Source organism: Ambystoma mexicanum, chromosome 7q (assembly GCF_040938575.1).
Source record: "Ambystoma mexicanum isolate Mex_15411 chromosome 7q, UKY_AmexF1_1, whole genome shotgun sequence".
Classification (NCBI taxonomy): domain Eukaryota; kingdom Metazoa; phylum Chordata; class Amphibia; order Caudata; family Ambystomatidae; genus Ambystoma; species Ambystoma mexicanum.
Genome location: NC_090941.1, coordinates 912,646,833 through 912,668,884, shown reverse-complemented (window position 1 = coordinate 912,668,884; position 22,052 = coordinate 912,646,833).

Below are 22,052 nucleotides of genomic sequence, written 5' to 3'. Positions count from 1 at the left end.
CCTCCTCATTGGGACTACTACCCCCTCCTTCCCTCCTACACTCTGGCCGCACTCCTTGGGCACCCTCCCCTCAACCTCATGTGAGGTAAAAAACCTGGGTGTAATCTTCGACTCCTCTCTCTCCTTCTTACCTCATATCGCTGACCTTGCCAAGAAGGCTCACTTTCAGCTTCACCTCCTTAGGGATATTTTCCTTTTCCTCACCTTTCCCCAGAAACTCAGTGTCTCCAGAGCTCTGGTCCTCTCCAGGCTGGACTACTGCAACACCCTCTTCCTTAATCTGCCTCTTTCTTCCCTCAGCCCTCTTCAACTAATCCAATATATGACTGCAAGACTTATCCATTGCCTTAAGGCCAGGTACTGCATCTCTCCAGTTTAAAATGCTTCACTGGCTCCCTGTGGCTGCAAGGATAAGATTCAGGGCCCTCTGCATCATTCGCAAGACTTTCTGGGGCCTTGTACCTCTCTACATCCAACTTCCTCTCCCTAAATACCTCCATGTTAGAATCCTTTGGTCCTCTAGCTCCAACTCTCTGCAGATCAAGTGTTTCCCCAAGCAGAGAGTGGGGGTAGATCTCTGCCTCCCTCTGGAATGGCCTCCTGCCCCTCTCGGACTTGAGCCAGATCTTATTATGTTCTGGAAGCTTATCAAGACGTTCCTTTCCTACTCCTCCTTCCCTCTCCTCCTCCCTTGCTAATGCCCCCCTGCCGCTGCGACTGGTTGCCTGGTCCCTTATGAGTCTTAAAGGGGCCGGGTCCTCCTCAATCAGTCTACCACAGCCTCCCTATAACCAGCATGTGCCCTTGGTCACCCTTTCCATGACTAGCTACTGAGTCTGGTCCACCCCCGATCCCTGCCTTGTGGCACCTGGAAATACTTTTTGCTGTATAGGCACCATACAAATGCGCAATAAATAAATACAAATAAATAAAAAATTAATACGGCTGGGAAAGCCAATCTTTAGTGAGGCAGAGCTGCAGGTCCTTGCAGAGGAGGTTGTGAGCCATGCAAAGCAGTTGTTTGGGGCAAACCAATGCAAATCCTCTATCCAGAGGAACAATATCAAAATGGAGTGACATAAAGGATAAGGTTATGGCTGTTGGCACTGTACCTCATGACAACAAGGACTTCTGGAAGGGAGGGAATGACATCAAGGCCAGGTTCCACAGCTTGCTGTCCATCCACCGGCAGTAGGCAGCTGCCATAGATTCAACCTCATGCCATGGGAGGAAGTGGCAAGCTGTATTCTCCACATGGATGGTATCGAAGGTGTAGGAGAGGCTGAAATGGGAGCATCCAGTCAACATGAGGCTTATGAGTATGAATGCCACCTCTCCAATGATACATGACCTGACTCACTAGCCTGTGGCAGGCTGCATAATCAAATGAGCACAATCTCTAGGCCAACTGCCCACGAAATGGCAATTTGACCAATGCCACGGCAACAACATGCACGTGCCATCCAAGGTGGGATACCATGTCCAGATGACTATGAAAGAATGGTACACTGTCATGTCTGGTGGTTCAGTGATATGTGAAGTGGTGTATTTCCCAAGTGGCATTTCCCATTTCCCCCATAGTACAGGAGGCATCATATGATGTAGGGATAGACAAACATAGTGATCCCAAATATGCCGTAAGTATAGTAAAAGACTGTTGACCAATATCTCATGACCAATTGTCACTTGTATAATGATTATAGAGTATGTAAATATGTGCTATTTAAAGCGCATTGGATAATAGCGCGATATAAATATCAAAATTATCATAAAACATTATTACATGCTCATATTTCTTTAAACAACACCTATACCCATTGACTTAATTGATTGTAGGTCAGACTGACAGGTGTTTCGAGCTATGTGCTCTTCGTCTGAGGCTTATGTAATCTTGGTTTCAATCAATTGTCGAGTGACCATGGGCACACTTATTGTGCAAGCTCTCATCTATAGTACAAGCGCTCAGGTTTTCAAATTTCTCCCGTTGCTAAACTATCTCAGTCTTATACCCATTGCCTTCACAGGTTACTTTGGATATCCTCAGCTACTGTGGCTGATGACACCAGTTCAGAACCCGCACACAGTACAGGAGAAGGCCTACATTGAGGCATATGTAAGGATCACGCTCTGCATAGAGTGTACTTTTGGCTTACCAAAGGGGCAGTTCAGGAAGCTCCATCAGACAGGAGGCACTCTCATTTGCAGTCAGATAAGGTGGGCAAAATTGCACAAAACAGATTTGGTGTGTGCCATGTTTCACAAAATGTGCATTAGGAGACATGTGCCTCTGCCCGAAGATGTCGACATGGCTCCGCCAGAGGATGATGACACACAGGGTGGGGACCACTTGCAACTCAGTGACCATGAAGAAGGCAGGGACGGACTTCTCATGCACCAAGAACTGATTGACAATTTCTGCTGAGCTTATCTGATTACATAGGGCAGAGCGAATAGGTCAGGGGTAACACGTTTGTCTTGGCAGCAAAACAACACAGATCAACACACATTCTAATCCTGGTCCCATGCTTAGAGAGTGGTCTACAGTATTAAGCGTGTTTTAAAAGATGAATTAAGTAATTAATACCTCAGACAATTGTATACACACACACATTCAATTTGTAACACTGACTCAAAAATGACTGTCCTTGCATCTGTCCAAGTGTACATTTAATTTAATACGTGTACAAAAAAACAACATGCCCACCTACCTCAATCCCCAACATATATGATGATCCACCTCTCTCTGTCCGCAACACACATGCCCTCCCACCTCCCTCAATCCCCAACACACATGCCCTCCCACCTCCCTCATTCCCCAACACACATGCCCTCCCACCTCTCATGTGATCGGTAAGAGTGCCACGTCTATTATAATGTAATTTATGTGCCCTCTTGGGCATGGCAGCTTACTCTGCCTGTGCAAGTGCCACATTCCTTAGAGAATGCCGATGGGCACTGCCAGCCAAGGAGACATATGTGGGGGTGACAGAAGTGGAAGGCTCAAACTCGGGGCCCCAGACGTGTTCTCAGCACATGCAAGAAATTGACTCTGTTAGCTCCCTGACACTCTCACCCACTACAGAATTAGTTGCAATTGCCCCAGATAGATGGCAGCACTGCCAATCCATGGCCCTTGTAATTTCGTGGGATGAACTCTGTACAGAATTCCTAATCTCCTGACTGTGTTGGAGCTGTAGCTCAGCAATGTTGTCAATTTCCTCCTGCCATTACTCAATGGTGTTAAGCATCCTCCATATCCCATCCAGGGAATGCTGTGGCACACTCTAAGGAGTGTGTACAGGGCTGGGACTCTCATTATGGGACCTGTCTCCCCAATCACCTGCAGCCACTGGTCCAATGCCAGCTTCAATCCCTGTGCCACAGTCTGCATGCTGGTGTCATTGGATTGATGACATAGGCGAGGAGGGAGATTCATGGGCCAGGAGAGTGGTTGCCTGGGTCACTTCATGAGTGGCTGTGGTGGTATGGAAGTTGTAAGTTGTCTCCAAAGGGGCAAGTAGAGTAGTAGCCTTGGCAGCAGGTGGGAGTTCGTAATCAACAGCTGTGCCAACTGTACTGGCATCAGGTATTAACATCAATGTTGGCAGGGTCAGTTGATGGTGGCAGTGTGGCTGGTTTGTGCAGCTAGCCTGCTGCTGCTGTTTGTGCCAGAGTTTTCCCCCTCTTCCTGCATGTGCCATGGTTAAGAGGTGCAGAGATGGAGGCAGAGGTGCTTGCACCTGTAGACCTCCCCTTAAATGCACTCAGCCTGGCTTTGTCTCCCTGGGTTGACTGTGCACCTGTTGACTGATATGCCGTCAGATATCATAGAGACCTGTAAATAGCATTGCAAGACACTCATGCACTGTGATGGATGCTGACCAAATTTCATTGAGTCCTGGTGGGTTAATTTACTTTAGGATGTTCAGTCTTCTATTGCAGCATATGGTCTCTGAGGCACACACACCTTGCAGGGTGTGAGAACGGAATTACCACTAATGGTCTCTGTACACTCCCCTGCACTCATAATGTGGTGGTAATTCCGTCAGACACTATCGTGATGACAATAATTCTGTCTGGTGAAATTACTGGTGTATTTACCATCTGACTCATAATTAGGTCTTTACACGTCTCTATTGCCAGTGCAAAAGGAAATAAAAGGGCATCCAGTAGGGCCAAAACATAAACACCATTAGATATGGGGGTAACTACTAATGTCAGATATCCTTTTGCTTTAACGGTTTGCCAAAGTCATAAACAGTGCCTTGGGCATAGCAGGAATAAGTATAAATCATGGCTGATTTTCCTCCAGCCAATATGCATGCACTCGTAAGAGAAATCACTTCAGCAACCTGAGCAGAATGCGCATGTCACAATTGATATGCTCCCAAAACCTCATATTGTATGCAAACAGCATAATCCAAATAAACCTTGCCCAGATTATTACATACACTTCCCACTATCAATTCATAGAACCAAGGCGAGTTCTGGAGTGGTACATCCCTTAAATCAAAAATCACAGGGCTCCCTTTCTGAGGGTGTCAGAAGTAAAAAAAAGAAACGTGACTTTGATATATGCTGAATCAAGGGAGTGCTTCTAGGAGTGCTATTGTGGCAAATTGTGGCTGCAGGATCCCTTTGTTCGCAATTCGTATCTGGACTTTCTTTATGAACTTGGATTCTAAAGCAACATACCATTCTGAAATAGTTAACCCTCACTATTAGCTACTTACATATTCTTCTTATGTCCTTAAAGGTGTTTTATTTCTTCTAAAAAACTCTATTGTTTGACAACGGACCTAAGGCTCGCCCACCGCAACATAAATGTGGAAGGCATTCCCGCGTGCATTCAAGGGAGTGCTTTTTGGAGTGCTGTTGTGGCTGTTGTGGTTGTTCGGGCTGCAGGCGCTGCCATGGGCCTTGTTCGTGTCCTATTAAGCACTTCTGCTAAGTGGGCTGAGGTATCTGGATGCTCGCTTGCATTCACGTGTCCAGCTACGCCAGCTTCAACAGCGTAAAATTAAGCTTGCACCTTCTAGCCTCGTGTATTGAATTACAAAACGCTTACAGCTGACGTACCTTCCCCCATCTGCGAAGTGATCTGGCTGCTCGAGAACCCTTTGCTGCCCCAGCTCCGCCAGCTCTTAGATTGTCAAATTGAGGCTCGCACTTTTTTGCTTGCATACTTCATTATCAAATGTTCATAGTGAAATTGTTTCTTCACTGTCTGATTTGTAGGGCGGACACTTCACCACTGCACTATATAACTACAAAACCTGATGAAGAATAACAAACAACTAAAGATAAATCGTCCCTCACGAAAAACATTTGTATTGGTTTATTGGTTCTTGGAGTTTAAAACAAGCACATCTTTTAAAGTTTTCAAAAACACTATTAGAAGAACACATCCTCTCTTGGTTTTATGTGTGTTGTTTTTATGAAAGGCAAATGCCATTTGTCCTGTGCGATTTGGGTGGTTATGCAAAGCCAATTTAATGAAATGTGCACATTTTACCTTGATATGGTAATTTTTGGTGGCGTCACACCCCACTGCACTTGTTGATGAGGTCCCCCACTTTAATTTTTAGGACTTGACCCCTGGATGCCTTCAAAAGTCGACACACTTAAATTAATCGAACGCCTGAAACAAACTCTTAAAAGCAATCATATTTTCACCATTTCACACTCATGTGTGTCGTGCGTGTGCTGTTTCGATGACTGCTGATATAAGGACTTTCTATTTTGCGGAGTCACCACAGGGAAATGAATAGCACAGGGACAATGTTGCTTGACACTTGCCCCCCAAAAGAGCACTGTGAGGTTGAGAAGGGTTCACCCCCCCCTTACCAATTGTCTTATTACACAGACCCCCATTAAGAGTCCCAGTGATCACACCATGAAATCTCTCGCCCTAGACCCAAATCTAGAACATTTGATTGAACAAAAAAAGGTTGGCAGAATGAAATGACTGACAATTTGCAAAGTCAAGGAACTGTGATAATACCACAAATACACGACCGTGTTATGTCAGCTATTATTTCAATGACCTCATGATAATCAGTCCAACAACAAAAGTTACCAATGGAGCTGTAGCAAAACCCTTGGACAAATAAGTATATGCTCAACGGGCCGTGACCCTGTAACCTCATCACCTCGGACACCGAAACCCTCGACCCCTGAACTCAACTCAAAAATTCATTCAAATTTATCACAATCCCCGTTGATTTACGGCAGGTCAATACAAAGCTCATCAGTTTTGTTACTATCCTTTAGTAACCCTGCTTCAAGGAAACGATGAGAAAACAGGACTAATCAACATTCGATTCCTTCATCTCACCCTAGCAGCACTCTTCTAGAGGTGACGCTAACTGCGATTAATTCATCTATTCAATCTCTCACTAAACTTTATGAGGTTATGGATATAAAGCTAAACGCTCAGACCACCCTGCTCGTAAGACTGCCGCACCAAGAAACAACGGAATCATCCAAACAGAGTAATGACAGCATAATTAAAACACCAGTGATGGTCGAAATCAAACAGTCATCTAAACTATCCACTATAACAAAGGATGCTGACATAATTCCAGGTTGCACCCCAGGCCTTTCTGTTCCATCAACATCAGACATGTCCTTAATTGAATTGGATGTCAGAAAAGCCAAAGAGGAGGCTGACATGAAAATGAACTTTATCACATTCAAAAAAGTGAAGGAGAAAACAAAGAATAATGGTGGCAACCAAGACCAAAAGAAAAGCAAGAATATTAAGTCAACACCACTGCATAACCATACGATTTCCAAACAATTAATTGAAGCTTTGCCAAAGCCAAGAAAATGCCAACTAAATGCGACCATGGCAATTACTAAGAAATACATCAAACTAGCATGATCAAACACAACTAAAAAAGTCATTGAACCAACAAGTGACCCGATCACCATTCAACAAGAGCTACTCGTCATGTTATTAGAGTAAATCGAAGCAAAACAAAATAATTGTGAATCACAAGTGTACTTAAGAGTGCAAAAAACGACCTCTCACACAAAGCTCTCTGAACAGAATCATTTACATAAGGAAACAATATTCCAAACATTGGAACAACAGAGAATTGAAATGACAAAATCAGTTGCCCAACACTTTCATAATTCACAACCTACTCATAGGATTTTTAATATTACACCTCCATCTTCTGCCACCTTGGCAAATGACATACCAGCAACTACTAAAGTGCCCCAGCAAATGATGAAACAACATCTTGCAACGGACTCATCAATACAGCCTGTCAAATCAAAAATGAACATTAGGACCAACTCATTCTGTCACAATATAATTATTCAGTGCAGAGCTGGGCCATTCCCTATCTATGATCTAAATTGAACAAGTATACTAAACGTATTCAGCATATCCCTTGCCTTGAAGATCTAACAACCACTGACATCAATCAAGTGGAATTCCTCTACGACCCAGACCTCACAGCGGCCAGATGATGGATAAACTCTGGAATAGTTTTAAATACCATTTGGCTAGCAAAACAGGACCACTACAATCTCGGTTTTGGCATCTTTCGTGACTGTAGCAATAAGGAGAATATACATCAAGAAAGAAGTCCAGACCACTTCCGAACTGGCGATGACAAGTTGGCTTCTGACAACAATGCTGTGCTTATGAAGAAGTCTCAGGGGGACATGTCAAGATCTAATATGAAAACAACATCAATACAAAAACCTATGTGTGACCGTGAACAGACACAGAACAGACACAGTCAGCAATTAAGCACTGATACCTCTCACAAAACTGACTTTCAACAGACGCATAGCAATCAATGGCCCAACAATCGCAAAACTGCTGGAAGACTCGAGGATATACACATCTACTGAATTCAGTAACAAATGTCCTGGAACAATGTAACATCATAGCTTTACAGGAGATATGGCTGACCGAACCACCAGTATGGGACGATTTTAATGTCCTTCTATTACCAGCCATAACCCAGGCCAAAGGCAGGCCAATGGCTGCATTGATGGTAGCTGTAAAACTTTACACAGGATGTAAGCTGCAGAGATGAGAAGAACCAAACAATTATATACAATTGGTGAAAATATCCATTGATGCAAAAGTTATCTCACTAGTCAATATCTACTGGAATCATCTTGGCATCCGGCAGAGGTCTTTTTCAGAGATATTGAGACCCTTCTAGATACGATCACACTGGATCTTACTATAAATAACCATAATCATCATAGTTGGTGACCTGAAAAATGAGACTCCCGCAACTCGGCGATGGACTGCTCTTATGGGCTAACAGACATCTGATAATGTTAAATGGAACAATGGAAACTGATATTCCTCCAATCAGTACGTGGAAAAGACTTCATCAATACGCGATCATAGATTATATCTGCACAGATGGACAATTCTTTGTTTCAGCAGACACTTTTGAAGTCAAACCTCAAGATGCCAGTGATCACAACCAACTAGTCTTAACCTGGAAATTGCAACGTCCCTCAATCATTGACAAAATCTCCAAATATAGCACTAAAGTGAACGGGACAGGAGGGCGTAACCGGCTACTTTGGTCTAATTCCCAATTGGCAAACCTCCACAAGATCATCTCGACTAAATCTGAGCCATTGAGAGACACAGATGGGTACTACGTTGCCGCCTTGCAACTATTCAAACAATAACATGTGCATGAACCAAAACCAAACCCAACTTCAAACATAAACATGTGCATGATTTAGAAGTCAATCAACAAAAAAGAATCCTTCTCAGAGAAATAAGACTAACTCAAAATCTGCCTCTACAAGAAAGACAAAACAAGACAACTAAAATCTAAGTATAAAAACTGGTTAATAGCGCAAAAGTCTCTCATGTATCAGAATGACAGCAAAGCCATGCTACAAGTCTTGGTAAAAAAAAAAAAACTCAAGAGATATTTGCCAACTGATCAATCAAGCCACCCACAACAGACAGGTTGCCCTGCAACTAAAGCAATACCTGAGTCAGAATGAAAGTGATACTTCTCGACTCTATATGCTTCAATTGAGCATTATGAGTATAACAACGCTAACTCCATGATTCCATTAAAATTTGACTCTGCAGGTATAAAGTATTACATTTAGAAACTGAGCACAACTAGAGCCACTGGGGCAGATGGCCTAACAAACTGCATTCTTAAAGAAAAACCAGATACTTGGCTAAAATCTTTGAAGAAGGAATGTCCACTCAAATTATACCAATATCATGGGAAAAATCAGTGATTATTCCCATCTTCAAAAAGGGCAACAGACAAATTGCAAGTAATTATTGACCAATCGCTTTGCTGGATGCTCCGGGAAAATTGTTTGCCAGACTTACCATGAGAGACTTCAATCATTGGTTACGTGACAACAATTTACAGGACCGACATCAAACTGTTTTTGTAGCAGGCATGGGCACTTCTATCAATTTGATGACAATCTCAGCAATCCAAGCACAAATTCAAACTACCAAGCAGCCAATATACATGGCTTACATTGATTTTAAGGCCGCATTTGATTCCATCTATAGAAACAAATTGATGAACAAACTTAAGGATGCAGGCTGCCCTGAAATACTTCTGAATTGAATTCACCAATTGCATTCTAGAACATCTATCCAAATAAGACACAGGATGGACAGCTGTCAGAACCATTTAACACCTACCGAGGACTTAAGCAAGGCTATGCATTGGCGTTGACCCTTTTTAAATTCTTTATAGCTGACATGAACAAGGATTTTGGACAAGTGACTTCTGATCCACCGCACTTGGGAACAACTTTGGTGGCTTCTCTGTTTTGTGCAAATGATCTCATTTTATTATAAAAAAACTCCAAAAGGTCTACAAAACCTACTTACCACCTTACAAACTTATGCAACCAAGAATCATCTCGAGATTAATGTACAAAAAACTAAAATCTTATATTGCAACCAGTCAAAAACAACTAGAAACAAAAATAAGATGAAATGGCTCCTAGACAACCAAGTTCTTGACATTGTTGATGAATATAATTACTTAAGAATTAACATCAATAATCACACCATAGATCAGCTCTGCCATGAGAAACTTCGAGCTAAACTTACAACTGCCATCTCACAAACCAAAATTATACATGCAAAGTATGGAAAATGCTAGTTATCACCAGTAATAACATTCTACCTGCAGAAAATAGCACCAACCACTCTATATGGAGCAGACACAAAGCCGCTTAGAACTGAAGTCTATTGTACCAAATTAGAGAGTTCATATTGGAAATCATTGCTAGGCTTACCGAGCTCACAACCCATGGTGATACTCAGATTCAATCTTGATCTGCCATCATTATTTGGTATGTACAAGTGGAAAATGTGCTCCCTACATAGAACATTTCTGGAACAAGAGAAGACGAAAACACTTCTCAGCACGCTGGCTAACTATATGAAGAACACAGAACAACCTTTTCCATTAAAGTGGCGAAAATGTACACAATCCATACTGCTTGCAGCAGATGTTCTGTCGGAATTGAAACAATATTATGCCTCCTATCGCAGCAATTGTATGTGTATTGGCCTACGCCAAGTTGTCTAAAACATCATATGTGAACACACTCCGCGGCAAGGTCTTGATCTTAGAGAAAGTAATGTAAGTCTCCATCTTGGATTAAGCCGCCATTTTAGGTTCTCTTGTAATATGGAAGTCACCCTGAACATCAAAATGGAGGCCGAATGACATTCTGAGCAAGATTCTGGCCGTTGTGACCTCCGTACACACGAATAATTAATATGCCTGCAGGCCACTTGTCGGGGTCGCGAACTGAGACCTTGTCCTATTGCTGACCTATGTGTAAATGTACAACTATATCAGCAAAACTAATCAAAATGCATATATTATAGGATTGACCTGGCTAGGAACCCATAGGCCCGATCCCTAGAATGGTTAACCCGCGAGGGGGTTGGCCAAGGGCTGGATAAAGAGTATAAAAAGCCCAATTATTCCAATGTACGGTCTCTCTTACTAATGCATCAAACCTTCATTGAAGTTCGTTACGTTACTCTGAGAGCCGAATAGCTATCCGTTTGTCAATTGACTTTGGTAACTGTTGTAGCTTTTAAATAAAGCACTTGTATGTACTTTGTAACCTGTGTTGGTGTGTTTCTTTTTGGGCTTCCCGGCCTCATATTATTTTTATGTTTTCACAGTTCCGGGGAACCACCACTATGCTAATCACCATGCTTTTTAGTTAGTACTCCCAGAGCAAATCCTGCACAATCATCACAATATAGAATACAAATTGCTCGTAACGTGGTAGAATTAAGGCTGGATTCTTTAGCAATTCTTGTTTGATTCTGTTAAAAGCCTTTTCATTTTCAGATGCTCTTAGGAGGGGTTCAGTAGTTGAATCAAGAGTGAGGTTCTGTGGGGTTTTTATAATTGAAGCAAAGCCTATTATCTATTTGTGGCAGTAGCCAGCAATTCCAAGAAATTTTCTCAATTGCTTCTGGATATTTGCAAAATCATGTATCTTCGATCTTTAAACAGGTGTCCTTCCCCAGCTGAGTTATCATGGCCAAAATAATGGACTTGGATCGAACACAACTGAAGCTATTCTTTAGAGGATTTTTGTTGTTTTCAAAGCAAGAGTCGTTAGTCAGTAAATCAAGAAAGGATTGATGCAAGCTTCCTGTGAGGGGCACGCTAATAAAAGGTTAGTGACATACTGAATCAAAACAGACACCCCATTTAACACAAACAATTCAAGATCTTATTTTAAAATCTGAGAAAAGAGTGTCAGACTTTTCACATACCACTGTTATAAACGAGTAAAACAATATTCAAACCTTTTATAAGGACAAGCAAATCAATATTGACTGGCAAGCTATACAGGAATAGAAAAGAAAGAAGAACATGTATGCACTACTGTACAGTATGTTGTAATTGCAGGAATACAAGATTGAATTGTAGAAAGATTGGGAACAACGGGGAAAGCGGGCAGAACTGCTGCATTAATAGAACAGAGGTTTTGTACAAATTGAAAGCTTTCTTTCTCAGTTTTATTGACAGGTGAAATAGGAATAGTGCAGGGACTGCGGTTAGGTACAGTAATTCCTTGCTTCAGCAATGACTTAATAATGGGTTCTATACCCTCTTCCACTTTTTTTGAAATGGGACACTATGGGATGCACAGAAAAGGTTGGGCCGGGTTCAGAGTAATATAATCAAGAATTGATCAGGGTGATTTCCCAGATAGATCATCTCAAGTATGCAACTCAATCTCACACTTATTTAGGTTACAAAAATATGTCTCATGTTGTGATGCAGGAGTACAACAAAATGGCCTGGCATAGGCTCGGGAGCAGCGATTCTGGGAATATTCTAATGCCCTGTATGAAACCTGTCGGTTTGTGTAATAAATTACAGTTCTAACTTGAGTCTTCCGTTTGTATACCAGGGGAGGGTTGTTGGGACCTGTGAACTGAGAATGTGAGTTTGTAGTAACCCCCAGACCTCTGGCATACCTAAGCCAACAGGTTGGTAGCAGAGGTATGGTTAACTACGCCTGTTCCTATGGGGAAGGTGCACCCTCATGCAAAGGCCGTCAGGAGCCAGCTTGGAAATATTTTGCCCAACGGTCTGTGAGGAGTCCAGCACAAGGGTGATGTGGCAGCTTTGGGGGAGCCACTAGCCACACAGCGTCAGTGAATAATGCAGTGTAAGTATTGACTCAGCCAAACAGCAACTAAGAGGGGTGGTAAAGTAATGTTGGTTGTTGGGTGGTAACAAGTATTGTTGAGTATCTTTGAAGTATTGTCGAGTATTGTTTAGTATTATCGAGTATTGTCAAGCATAGTAGGGAAAGTAGCGGAGGTAGATGTCATTTCTGTGATTAGGGAACATTTGATCTTGAGGTAAAAGGTTCAGGTGAATGACCTGTTGACTTAAGGGTACGGATGACAGAAGTTATGTGAACATTGGATCCCTGTGGATTTTATCTACATGGCGATGCTGTAGGTACAGATTGAACACGAGAAATATTGGTATCCCATGTTAGGAGACAGTAAGACATATGTGGGTTCATGTTGGAGTTGTGTAAATGTTTGTTTAATGGGACATGGGCATTGCAAACGTTGTAAGCAATCTCTAGCCCTCCCTTATTTAGTTAAGTGGTAGCATCACCCGTAGGCACTGTGCATAGGACTGGGACAGTATGAGGAGGTACAGATTTTGGTGCTCAGAACTTAAAATTGACAGAGGAGGCTGTTCGGTGGTGGTGTATGGCAGGTCCATGCACAAGATTGGTGGGTGTGCCTGACAAGGCAGAGAGTTGTAGAAGGGTGGTGTACGGAGCACGCCTGACATGTTGTTTAGGAGCGAGAGAGGCTTGGGAAGAATTGATGGGAACTGGTATTTGTAAAATTAAGAAAACTAACTTGAGGTTAAGTAAGTATAAAGCAATCTATCAAGGGAAGTGGGGGGATACGCCCCTACAGCACCTATGTAAGGTCCTTCCACGATATAAAGACAAGATTTGTAAACATAGCGTGAAATGGACAAAGAAAGCAGACAGAGGGTAAAATGACTAAGCCATGGCCACAATGCAGAAGTTTCTCCAAAATGTGCAGCAAACATTACAGACACACATACAAAACACATATAAGGGGAAGAAGAAGGCCAATGTCATGGCGATATTGGAACTCTGGAAAATGTTCCAGGAGGACGAGGGGGAAGAGGCGAGGCATCAATCAATGCTGAGCCAGCAGGCGACACCTGAGGGAGCTGCCCTCGGCCCCCCCTCCCACACCTCCTCTGGACACCTACGGGAGCTAAAGGCAGCGGAGGGGTACACAAAGGCAATATTTCAACCTCAACCATATACCAAGGATGAGGGGCAGAAAGGTGTCAGACAGACCGATGGTGGGAAGGGAGCACAGAGTGAGACCCAGACAAGCACCCAGGAGGGGCTTGAGGTCATATCATCAAACTAATGGGTAGGTACTTCTGAAATTGGATGGGAAGACAACGGGAGAACCAGCAGGGGCAAGAAAAGAAATAGAAGGTCACAAGGGGAGCAGGGAAGCGCAAGAATGGGCACAGATGTGGAAAGGCAAGAGAAGACTGCCAACCATCGGACAAGACAGATGCAGGGTCCTCTGGGAGTAGGGATAGCGGGAACTTGATTGCCTTTCCGGGGAAGCTAAGCGAAGACCCAACCTCAAGGAGGCTCAGCTTCGTGGATGATACTGACAGTGACATCAGGGACACTGATTCAGACGAGGACACAGAGGGAAGTGAGGATGAAGGAAAGGGAGGACTCAGGCATCAATCAACGGAGAGACGTGCAGATAGAAGCATGACATGGGAAATACGAAGGGACGCAGGGAGATCTAGGGGTGACAAGGGCGACAGATCATGACAGTCCAGGGATGCATCACTCAATATGGATGATCTAATCACATAGGTGCAGAGACTTACAGACCTTCCTGGATAATGGAAGGAAGAACCAGAAAGGGAATACACTGACACTAAAGACAACGAGAGATCGGGCAGGCAGAATAGGCTAACACAAGCAGTGAATGGGGAGATCATGTTTACACAGTTGTCCTTACTGGAAAAGGGTGGGGTGGCGACCTCAATACAAACCTTGGAAGAACATAGATAAGGAGAACTTGAGGTGTAGGCTACCCTTGTTAACCGTGAGTGCAGGGATATGGATATATGACATTAAAAGAATGACATTGGGATATAAATTAGCAGTGGGAAACGTAAAGGAGCTATTAGTGGCGATCCTCTGGGAAGCTGCTGATGATGTATGGAAAAGGGTGGGGTACCCAGGAGTAACCACTCAGGACACAATGCATGAGGGCACAATATTTGCTAACTGCCGAGCGACAGTGTGGCAAGCTCTATGGACACAGTACCCAGACACATCAGACATTAGTGCAATTATGACAAGCAAAATGGGGGAAGAAAAATACCTCTTCCATTACATTCAGTCTATTCAAGAGCTTTGGCACCTTGAAACGCGAGACCCATGGGACAAAACCGTGGCATTATTGTATCATATACTATGCCAAGGGCTACCATAACAGGTGTAAAGGCAACTGAAGATGTTGGTGGGGATGGAAGGCAAGTCTTGGTCAGAAATACAGCTCATGATTGTACACCACTGTAGGCTAATGCAAGAGAATGCTAGGAGAAAGAGTGAGGAATGAAAGCAGGAGGAGGCGAAGTTAGTACAGAAGAAGCTACCTAAATACTACATAGAAGGGGTGGTGTTAACAAGCACAGGAAGGCAAGGGGCACCACAGATGCAGTACGCACCACAACCCACAGGAAGTGGGTTCATGGGATGGGTGCAGGGATGAGCAGCATGGGTTCCAAGAAAGAGGGGGGCCACCAAGGGCAGGCAGATACTGACATCAGATTCAGCAGAACCAAAGGGGTTTCGAGGATATGGGCAGCAAATGCAGCAGGGCCCAGAAGGATTTTCTGCTGGGTTTCAGAGGCAAGTGAGAGAACCACCCCATTGTTGGTTGTGTGGACAGGTAGGGCATATCTGAAGGGTATGCAGAAGCAGGTCATGTACACAACAAAATGTGGGAATGCAATACTAGACAGCAAATCAAGGAGAACAGAAAAAAATCTATGCCGAGGACCAGACAAATCGCCAAGGACAGACACCAAACGCAGACCCACAGACACACCAGCCCATGACACACGCACCACAAATGCAAGCGCCTATGTGGCAGTATTCACAAGCACAGCAAATACCGCAGATGCAGAACAACACACAACCAAAAGACGGAACAGTGGCACGCATGGACTCCATGACAATGATTCCCATTAGGAAACTAGGGGTGTCACTGTAGTGGGGGCAACCAAGTTTTGGGAAAGAGAATGTCATTATACCCTCAATAGGACAGCCCACAGACAGCCTTGATGTGTTCCATCCTATCGATTACACCCAACCCTGCGGAGGAACCACGTATAGGGGTGACGATAGGTGACAACACTTTTTCCTTTCTTGTAGACATAGGGCCGACTAAATCCTGCATCTGGTAAAGGAAAATAGAGTATGTCAGGTGATTCCATGAATGCTCAAGGGTTCTCTGGAGTGACGGAAGTGGTTACTTTTACAGATGATATTGTACTTTCTATAGGGGAGCACGACTTAGCTCTACCCCTACTTTATTCTTGACAGACAGCTGTAAGCATACTGGGGAGAGATATCATGAGCAGACTTAACATGACCATTTCATTCACTGACCAGGGGATACACCTTCAAAACATGAGGGAGATTATTCAGGCATTTTGTGGACAGAGGGTACAGACGGGGGTGCCGGTAGATGATGAGCTGTTTCAGTATGGGACTGAAATAATAATAGCATGGCTCCCAGGGATTCAGGGGAAAATGTGGCACCTTCCAAATGAGTACTTATTCAGACCAGAGATACCATTAGATGATGAGGAGGGGACAATAGTGCCACTGGAATTAGAGGCAGTAATAGTGGGAGGTGACTGGATTGTAGTGATTGGAACAGACGGCACAGGGTGACCATAGCGAGCAGTGATCGCTGTGGCAGAAGGGTGCAGATTGACCACAGTTACAGATGAAGAACTATTCAAAGACAACAGATCAGACCACGAGATTGTGTTTCAAAGGAGCATCACATATTGGGTGAGGATATATTACAGAGAGGTACCACAAAGAATGGCAATAGCGCTGAAAGCACTGCCAACCTTTCTCAAGGAGGATTTGGAAAAGGTCCCCAGCATCTTATGGACCACAAGTCCCTATGATGTGGTGCTTCTGGAGGAAATAGGAGCTGTGAAAATAAAGCTGAAGCCAGTAGCAAGTTTACCATAAGTTAAGCAATACCCACTTTCGAGAGAGGCAGACAAAGGCATCTATGAGACCATTGCAGCACTAGAAAATGAGGGCATCCTAGTGCCATCAGAATCACCATGCAAGACGGCTATGTACCCTGTAAAAAAGGCAGCAGGGGAGTCATAGCATTTTGTACAGGACTTGTGCCCTCTTAACCATATTGTAGAAGCAGAATATCCTTTAGTCCCGAATCCAGCAACAAGTTTGTGTAGCTGCCTACTTCACGGTCATAGATTTGAAGAATGCATTCTTCTCTATACCACTACACCCAGACTCACAGGACTTAACTTCATTTCTATACAGAAATAAGAAGTGGAAACATACAAGACTTCCTCAAGAGTACTGTGGTTCACCTTCCATATTCAATAGGGTGCTTCAAATGGACTTAGGCAATGTACAAATGGAGAGTATGGTTATACAGTGCATAGATGACATATTGATGTGTAGCAAGACTGAAGAACAGTGTAGAAAATACTCAGTACACATGTTGACAGTGCAAAGGGTACAAAGTAGACAAAGCCAAGCTACAATATTGCCAAACAGAAGTGTTATACATTGGACAGATGATATCCCAAAATTGCAGAAGAGTGACACCAGAAAGGGCAGAAGCAATACGCAGTACAGCAAAACCCACAACCGTAAGACAAATGCAGCCATTCCCAAGACTATGTAATTACTGCACGGAATATGTATTCAACTACATCACTTACACTAGACCCATATTGAGCGCACTGAATGAAGCACAACTATGGGAGAAGCCATTACAATGGACATCAGAAATGACTGAGGCATTTGACGAGCTGAAGGAAGCAATATGTACAACTCCAGCATTATGGATCCCAGATTATCAAAAGGACTTTTCATATTCTTACACTCTGATGGAGTGGTTATAACAGCAGTACTGACACAGAAGACAAGCATGGGGCACAAGGCTCTAGCCTGTTACAGTAGGAAATTAGACCCGGTTATGAGAGGACATTATCCATGCGAACAGGCATTGGCTGCAGCCACATACGCAGTGGACAAGTCAGCGAGTATTACCATGGGATGTAGCACCACTCTTTACGTGGAGCATGCTCTCTTTGCAATACTGGAAAGGCCAAAGAGCACACTGAAAACACAGAGAGCGTCGGGGTATGAGGTGTTACTATCTAACCTGACTCTCAAGATAGTGAGATGCAGACTTGTCAACCCGGCAAGCTTTCTTGCTGATGGCTTACCGAAGGGTGACTATGCACATGACTGCGCAGCAAATATAGAAGAATTCAGTGACACTTGCAGGGTACAGGAGGATGCACTTGAGGGGGGAAACGTCCTTTACATTGACGTGTCTTCAACAATTGACCAGATGACTGGGGAAAGGCATACTGGGCCAGCAGTCCTGAGACTGAGAGAGGATGGGACAAGCGAGGTAGTGATGAATGCACACTTGCCATCACATTACTCAGCACAGGCAGCAGCAGAAGAAGTGGCCTTAATTTTGGCATTGGAGAACAGCAGGGAGAAAGAAGTGATGGTTTACTCTGATTCAGCCTATGTGACATCCACCGTGCATTGTGGGCTGTCACGTTGGATGAGGAGGGGCTTCAGGCGTGCTGATGGGTCCCCATTGCAGCACACACTCCTATTGGGCAGATTGATAGAGGTCATAGATCTCCTCGAGTGAATAGCAATAGTGAAGTGCCAAGCACACACAAAAGGGGAGGATCCCATCTCTAGGGTTAATGAAGCAGCAGATGCAGAAGCAAAACATACTGCCTATTTAGGTGACATTTTAGAAATGGAAGCCTTGTCCCATGCGCGCGGGTACGCACGAACTATGATACTAAAAGAGGGGTACAATACATTACCAGTAACACAGATTATGGAGCTGTGTGGCTAATAAGTGGATATACAGTGTCTCTGACAGGCGTCCCACCACACCGGCAAAACAATACAGGGAAGGTGGTAATGCCATTATAATTATTGCACACTGCACTGACACAATTATACTATCCAACCCATCCAGGGAAGGAGGTGCTTGCTGCTCATATTGGAGAAATATGGTTATGTCCTAGCTTGGCAGAACACGTGGCTGAATTCATAACTAATTGTCTAGTGTTTAAAGAATATACTGCAGGCCATACATTGAAGGTAGTCAGAGGGGCCATACCTCACCCAGTGGGTCCTTTCCAACACCTGCACGTCGACTATGTCATCATGATCCAAGTTTGCCAAGGGTACCGCTACATGATAGTGGTTGTGTGTTCAATTTCCTGTTGGATCAAGGCCGGCCCTTTTTCCCATCCTGATGCCCTTAGAGCATCATTATTCCGGGTCTGGGAGATATTCCTATGATGGGTTGTGTGTGAGGTCCTCCGGTCTGACAACGTCATTCACTTCGCCAATGAGATGTTCCAGCACATACCAACATTGTTAGGAACCCAACTCAAATTCTCCTGTGCCTATGACCTGCAAGCAAACGGCCTATATCAGCGCCTCAATGGCTTGCACAAGGAGGCCATAGCCAAAATCAAGATGACACTGAACAAAAACTGGCTTCATTGCCTTCGCTTAGCCTTGTTCACACTGCGCAATAAGACCGGGTCCTAACACTAGTTAACCGCACATGAGGTGGTTACAGGATGGCACATTTGACTTCCCCTGGCTCCTCCCACTAGGGCAATAAAGGATGCTCAAAATGCGTCTGATGTATTGGGTCAAGAAATGCATGAGTATACAACTTTCTTGATTACTAGTGGAACAACCATGTCAGATGGACAGGAGAGCACTGTAAGCTCAGTAAGGAGAGGTAAGCGCAGTGTTGACATAGACATGGGATGGGTGAACCTATATCTCACTGATACTGCTCGGGTATCTAACAACATTTGGTACAAGCACATGACCAAAGTAAGCAAAGAAACCACTGGGGAAAGCTGTTATGTCTGCTCATGTATCCCCTATTCCATGGGTGCCTCCAGAACATTTATAGCAACTGAAATACCAACAGCAAGAGCACAATGCCTTATGTACCAATCCATGGTTACAACCCGAGGAAGATTCCAATGGAAAAGAGCAACATTGAGATTAATGTCCAAGGCAACATTTCCCTATGAAGACAATTATACAAAGATGGCATAAGGAACAATTGCTGGCAACTAGATCAGGCCATACAATACATAATTGACGGCCCAAAGAAAGGAGAGACAAAAACAATAACACTGAAGGAATTGCCCTGCCCAAAGAGGGGGGGTCTAGGAAAGAGGAGGAGAACCAGGATGTTGGGAAAGACCACAAATGTTTGTCTGTGGAAAGGTATACACAGCAGAAGGATGGAAGGAGGGAGTAGTAGGTAGCAAGGCGCACACCCTAGTACAAGCACCGGAAAACACAGTACAAGGAGAAAATGAAAGTGCCTGAAGGAATGGGATGCAAGCACTAAGTTACTGGCCTGGGTGGACAATGAAGCTGGACCATAATACCACCGAATACACCAGCATTTAGTTACCAGAATCATGGTGGAGTAAAGGTTGGAGAAAACATGGAGTGTAGGTACACAGAAAAGCATCCAGCAATGAAGGTTGGCACGGCAGTATTAATGGATCACTATTGGGCATGCAGATCCAAGGCACACAAGATGCTGCCACTCAACTGGGGAGGAGTTTGCTTGTTGGTACACATCAATATGCCATATGCCAGCACTGGTGGCCCCACAAAAGGGCATCAAGATGGACGACTTCCCCAAAATGGTTGACAATAAAAGAAAGAAGAAATCAGTCGAAGTAGAAGAAAAGGAAAGAAAGAAGAGATCAGTAGAAGTGAGTAAAGTGAAAAGAGACAACTGTATCTCATCAGAATCAGAAGCATCACTAGATGGTGTAGCACCTGAGCACAGGTTGTTCATCAGGACAGAGATGATTTTCGAGACAGTAGTTCCAGCTATACAGAGATATACAAATGCAAAATGGTTGCAGATAACAAGATAGGATCTGAGGCAGACAATAAACTCTACAGTAAATGGCTTCAACGCGATAAAAGAAGAGCTCCAAGCATTAAGGTTAATGGCTCTTGAGAACAGATGTGTTCTAGACCCTCTCACAGCAATGGATGGAGTTTGCGCCAAGATCGGGAGTTCCCGATGTACGTTCGTGCCTAGAAATGATGGAGAAAATGGCAAACCAACAGAAGCAGTTGTCAGCCCCCACTGACCTTTTCTCCTCAAAATCCTCCCTCTCCTCCTCCTCCTCCTCCTCACCTGAGAGACTGGATTTCGAGCTGGTAGGGATCTGTGGTCTCCGGGCACGGTAATCCTTCTTTTTTTGGAAGAGAGTGTTGAACCTGGAAGGAAGCCACAGTGAAGCTTCCACCTCAGCTTCCCAGAGCTCCCCTCCTGGGAGGGACTTAACGGGGAAAAAGCCACACGTGGCACAAAAAACCCCAGTGGACAGTTGTAGATGATGAGCCCAGCCGTAGCAGAGCAGAATAATTCCACAGGGTCTGTGGAAGGTGGGTTCCTATGACGTAAACAGTAGTATTGGCAAGAGTGCTGAATGAACTCCGGAAGACCAGTGGTTGGAATGATAGAGCAAGGAATGGTGCGTGGTTTGTAAGTAGAGGAGCAGAACAGGTGGTGCGTAAACCGCAGGATGAGAGGTAATGGAGGTAAGAGCTGTGATACGGCCAACGAAAGGTAAGGGAGACCGAGGGGAAGAGAACACCTCGGCAGAGGACCTGGGTGCGGGACAGAAAAAAATGCAGAAAGTGCATAGTACGGACATTCTGGGGAGACCAGGGCACCATGCAAAGAGAGAAGAGAAACAAGAGAGCAAGATCCCAACAAGGGACCGAGAGAAAACTAGTGCAATGTAATGAAAGGAATCGGAAAAATGGTTGCAGCGCGCCGATTGTAGCTGGGGTGGGGTGGGGCTTAAGTGCACCGCCGTGGAAACAGCAGAAACACTAGACCACAGCTCTTGCTACGTACAAAATGTGGTGTGCTGTCTAATGGCCTCCTAGACGTGAGCAAGGCCACATGCACCACAAGGAGAGGCGCATGACACAGTGACACGATTGTCAAAAATGCATGCTAAAATGGAGGAGGAAGCCAAAGGAACAGGAAAAGACCAGAGCAGGTTGTCATACATATGGTCATGGATTCCAACATGGTTAGCAGATGGACAGAAGGTATTACTAGG